Source organism: Athene cunicularia (assembly GCF_003259725.1).
Source record: "Athene cunicularia isolate RWA chromosome 3 unlocalized genomic scaffold, athCun1 chr3_part1, whole genome shotgun sequence".
Classification (NCBI taxonomy): domain Eukaryota; kingdom Metazoa; phylum Chordata; class Aves; order Strigiformes; family Strigidae; genus Athene; species Athene cunicularia.
Window position 1 is genome coordinate 46,937,520 of NW_020799097.1, and position 6,000 is coordinate 46,943,519.

Genomic DNA, 6,000 nt, shown 5'->3' on the forward strand with positions numbered 1-6,000 from the left:
TCTATAACAGACTCCCACCATGATACCTTCCTTGTTCGCCTTTCCCCTGATTCTCACCCATAAATATTTGACCCTTTCATCACCATCATCAAGCTCTAGACAGTTAAAATCCTCCCTAATATAACAGAGCTATGCCACTGCCTCTCCTTCCTTGCCTTTCACTTCTGAAGAGTTTATAGCCAGCAATTACAGCAGTCTAGTTGTGCAAGTTATCCCACCATGTTTATGTGATTGCAACTATACCATAGTTTTCCGTCTGCACAATGGCTTCCAGCTGCTCCTGCTTGTTGCCCGTGCTGTGTGCATTAGTGTAGCTGCATTGTAGTTGGTCTATTTATCCTGACACCTTTTTTGGCATAGAAGCCCCAGTTCTTACATGACTGTTCTCAAACACTTCTGTGGTTTCCAACACTTCAATGTCCCTTGTGATGTGGAAGGACAAGAATCAAGTAGTATATTTGGAGAGATAATAATAATAAAAAAAAGTTCATTGTATTACAGATAGCTTGCAATAGTAAATGATGTAACATTTTCACTAATTATAACAAGTACTTAAACTTTTTAAGCAAATCATTCAAATTAATTTACTTTCTGTACAGTTATTCATCTGCATGGTTTCGGCATCATTTAGTAAACTTTCATGACCCTTTGTTTTTGTGTAGCAAACCTGAAAAAATTTAGTCTGTTTCAGGAAATTCACTAGTCTGAGGATATTATAATACAAGTGACTCAGATATCTTTCCATTAGGCATATCCTTAATGAAGAAATTACACCTTTTTGGTTTGATTAGTGGGAAAATTAATGACTAAGTACTGTTCTTCTAACAAAAAATAATATGTCTTTCAGAAAGTTAATGTTTCAATTCCATTTTTTGTTTCCAACTGCTTTGCTCAGTTTATAGCAGATGTACCTTTGAGTGTAAGATATAACAAAGAGGAAATATGATTTCTTACTACCCACATGTGGAGGTTTGAACTCAGGCGGCAGCCAGACACCATGTGACCAGCCCTTCACCTCCCCCTCCCCGCTCTGGTAAGACAGGGGAGGGACAAAAGAAGAGAATTCGTGGGTTGAATGAAAAGAAAGAATTTACTAAGTATAACAAGAGAACAAGAGTAACAATAGTGAGGTCAAAAAGAAAACGGGTAAAATGCAACAGTGGCTTACCGAATGCAGGGACCCCCCCCCCAGCAATGATACCGAACCATGAGCAGACAGCATGTGGTGAGAGAGTGAGACTGAGAGCTAGCCCCACTCCACCTGGGCATGACATCACATGGTATGAAATACTCCAGTGAAAGTTAACTCCATCCTGGTCGAAACCAGGACACCACAATATATTGTTTATTAGTAACAGTGCAGAATAATATATCACAGAAACCAAACAGTTTGTTTTGATCATTTGACTTCTAAATTATACATAACATTGCTTATTTGTGTTCAGATATGCAGATGCTAGCATACAATTAAATAAATCAATCTACTCAAAGGCGATTTGGAACAGTAAACATGGTATTGGATTACTAAATATTAAATTCACTGTAAATCAGAATTCATAATTTTGATTAATCATAATGACCAGAATTGTGGGGATTGGTCTACAGGGTGCTTTTCTTTGCTCACTTTTTCCTTTACCAGTACTAAAGTTATTTCTCGAGAACTTCAATCTCTTTGATATAAAATCTTAATCACCAGAACAGTAACATGGGAGGTGAGAAAACTCTATTCTGTCTGTCCCTGACTCAGGAGATTCCAGTCCACAACTGCTGTCACCCTGGACTGTGTTATCAGCACAGAAGTTTTTTTGTGTGGAGACACTCTCCACTTCACCTTCTCATCATCTAATGCAGAAAGAGAAGAGAGGTATGTCAGAATTTGGGATTGACACAGCCATTTGGGAGTCCAGAGGTTTATCCCTTTTTCCATGTGGTTTATGTATTTTATCTTTTGAATGGGTGCAATGCTATTCTGCTAAAGACTAGTGAAATCAATAGTACTATGGTTGTCTCTTGCCCTGGCAATCATGTTTGAAAGAATAAAGTGATTCTGACAGTTATGGAGGAAAACAAATCACGTGAATGCATTTCAGGAACACTGTAATGGATCGGGTTTTCAGGAGCAGGCAAAGGGATACCTCATTCCCCAGACCAACAAGGCTTAAATAAGACATTGAGGTGATGAAGCAGGTATTTACAGTGGTGCAGGTCTCAAAAACTAGGGAATTTTAAATCTAGCCAGAGACATGCAGCAAATGTAGATGATTTGTGAAGACAGCTGCTAAGCAAATGGTAGAGGTCAGGAATTAATGTGAGTGTGTGTTTTGGTGTCTTGAAAGTTCTTTCTCGGTTCATTTTATTGAAACTTACTATGACCACCTTGCTCCAAAAATTACAAAGGAAATCTGATAAAGCATTCAGAATCAAACTTGCAGTTTTCATGCCCCTTTCTAGTGTTTAATTCCTGGCTGCACCTTGCTTCAAGAAAGAACAGGAAGTCGGAGAATGGAAATGGGGGGAAAAAATGAGGACACTAGTTAAAACAACAGATGGAAGTAGAAAAATAAAATGCAAGTGATGGCTGTGCTTGTTTTATAAAACAACTCACTTTTCAGAGCTGAGATGACCATTTTATGAAACAACTTTTCAGGTCACTGCATGCACAAAGAAACCTGCATAGCATAAATAAAAAAGAATCCCTAGCAAAATATTTACTCTTTTACGTATAAACTCTATCCCTGCATGGAATAATGATCACTTCTTTCTGCTGTTCATATTCCTTCTGAACAGACAAAATTTAGCCAGATAGCTGCCTATACTCTGAACTCTTTTTTAGAATGTTCATTTTTATATACTTATAACTACAGAATTTCTCCTGAGTTCTGTAGAGATCAGTGGTCCAAATAAGTTGGGTTATGGGTTTTTTCTCTTACAAAGGCTTTCAAATTCAAAGGAAATAATACTTAGAACACCATGATTTACCGTGTTACAAAGACTCAGGGTCAGATTAAAACAAGCTACAGAGAATTATAAAATTAAGGGAAGAATATCATAGTATCCCATCAGTTTTTGAATCTGAGATAAACGAAGTTTATTTACATTTATAGTAGCAAGAACAATATGGTCAGGCTGACAGTAAACAATGCTCTTAATAAAGCAGCTCAGTTGTTTGGTTGTTCAGCCATATTTTAATAGAAAAAAATTATTCGGGTAATACTTTAGACAGTCTTGAAGGGTATAGGAGTCCAGGAAGGGTGGACACTCCTTAAGAAGAAAGTACTAATGTTACAGGAGCAGTCCCCAGGTGCTTTAAGAGAAGTCGGTGGCAGAGAAGACCACCCTGGCTGAACAGGGAGCTTTGGCTGCAGCTCAGGGAGAAAAGGAGGGGTTACAGCCTTTGGAAGAAGGGGCTAGCCACTCACAGTCATTACAAAGATGATGTGAGGCTATGCAGAGTGGAAATCAGGAGGTCTAAAGCCCAGCTAGAAATTAATTTGGCTTCAGCAGTCAAGGACAAAAAGCAATGTTACTATAACAATGTCAGCAGCAAAAGAAAGACCAGGGAGAGTCTCCATCCCCTGCTAGATGAGGGAGAAAACATGGCAATGTATGATGAGGAAAAGGCTGATGTGCTTAAAGGCCTTCTTCACCTCAGTCTTTAATAACAAATCTAGTTGTACTGAGGGAATGCAGCCTCCTCAGCCAGAAGACAGAGACTGGGAGAACGACCTCCCCTACAATCCAGGAGGACACAGTCAGTGACCTGCTGCATCACACAGACACACACAAGTCTATGGGACTTGATAGGATACACTTGAGGGTGCTGAAGGAGCTGGCTGGGGTGCTCACCAAGCCAATTTCCATTAATTACAATGCAGTCCTGGCTGACCAGGGAGATCCTGACAAATTGGAAATTGGCCAATGTGATGTCCATCTATAAGAAGGGTCAGAATGATGATCCAGGAAATTACAGGCCTGTCAGCTTGACTTTGGTGCCTGAGAAGCTGATGGAGCAGCTCATCCTGAGTACCATCACACAACACATGTGGGACAACCAGATACTCAGGCCCAGTCAGCATGGGTTTATGAAAGGCAGGTCCTGCCTGACAAACCTCATCTCCTTCTATGACAGGGCAACCTGCTTATTGGATGAAGAAAAGCCTATGGATGTTGTCAACCTTGATTTTAATAAGGCCTTTGACACCGTTTCCCACAAAATCCTCCTGGCGACGCTGGCTGCTTATGGCTTGGATGGGCACACGCTTTGCTGGGTAAAAAATTGGCTGGGTGGCCGGGCCCAAAGAGTTGTGGTTAATGAAGTCCAGCTGGCGGCCGGTCACGAGTGGTGTCCTCCAGGGCTTGGTTTTGGGGCCACTCCTGTTCAACATTTTTATTGATGATCTAGACGAGGGGATCAAGTGCACCCTCAGTCAGTTTGCAGATGACACCAGGTTGGGTGGGAGTGTTGATCTGCTCGAGGGCAGGGAGGCTCTGCAGAGAGACCTGGACAGGCTGGAGCCATGGGCTGAGGCCAACTGGAGGAGTTTCCATAAGGCCAAATGCCGGGGGCTGCCCTTGGGCCACAACAACCCCCAGCAGCGCTACAGGCTTGGGGAGGAGTGGCTGGAGAGCTGCCAGTCAGAGAGGGACCTTGGGGTGCTGATTGACAGCCGGCTGAACAGGAGCCAGCAGTGTGCCCAGGGGGCCAAGAAGGCCAATGGCATCCTGGCTTGTGTCAGCAATAGCGTGGCCAGCAGGGACAGGGAAGGGATCTGACCCCTGTCCTCGGCACTGGTGAGGCCGCACCTCGATTCCTGTGTTCAGTTTTGGGCCAAAGGACATTGAATGACTTGAGCGTGTCCAGAGAAGGGCAACGAAGCTGGTGCAGGGTCTGGAGCACAGGTTGTACGGGGAGAAGCTGAGGGAACTGGGGGTGTTTAGTCTGGAGAAGAGGAGGCTGAGGGGAGACCTCATCGCCCTCTACAGCTCCCTGAAAGGAGGGTGCAGAGAGCTGGGGATGAGTGTCCTCTTTAACCAGGTAGTAAGCGATAAGACAATATGTAATGGCCGTAAATTGTGCCAGGGAAGGTTTAGACTAGATATCAGGAAGTATTTCTTTACAGAACAGGTTGTTATTTGTTGGACTGGGCTGCCCAGGGAGGTGGTAGAGTCCCTCTCCCTGGAGGTGTTTAGGAGTAGGGTCAATATAGCAGCTGGGAACTGTCAGTGCTAGTTTGACTGTTGGACCAGATGATCAAGGTCCTTTCCAACCTAGCTGATTCTGTGAAAGACTAGATCAAGAAGAACCTGTAACTGAATATGCACCTTCCACATAATTTTAAACTAGACCAGGAGAGACTTCAGATTCAGTTTGCATGAGAGGTGGTTTAACATCATTGTTGTAACTGAATGCTGGTTCTGCAAGAGTAAAAGGTTTAGGACAGGGCAATTACTATTTTTAGGAGGTCAAAGGAGAATATTCCAGGTGGTCAGAACAATTCATAAGTTTATTTATGGCCAATGTTGCAGTAAGATCCCAAATCAAAATCAATTATGGTCAACAATAAGTAAAGTGGAAGGTAGATTGTTGCTAATTTTTGCCTTCTCCGCTTCAGCTTTGTGCAAGATAGCATCTAAATTGCACTCTTTGAAACCTGTTATCAGTGGGACAAGGCTAAAACTGTAAAGCAATAGTTCGTTTCTGATTGTTCTGATTTTGAGAAAAAGATAAAGAGGGAAGGGAAGGGAATCCTCCGTGCTTGCTTTTTCTCAGAATGGCTTGGTGAGCGTTTTCGGCTAAAAACGCGTTTTCGGCCGAAAACTTGCACGTTTGCACTTCCCCGCCAGAGAGAAGCTGTTAGCCGGGAATTCTCTTGCTGGTTGTAACCGCTGCCCGGAACGCTATGCAGGGCAACAGCGATTCTCGTCCTCCGTGCTTGCTTTTTCTCAGAATGGGGCTTGGTGAGCGTTTTCGGCCGAAAACGTGTTTTCGGCCGAAAACGT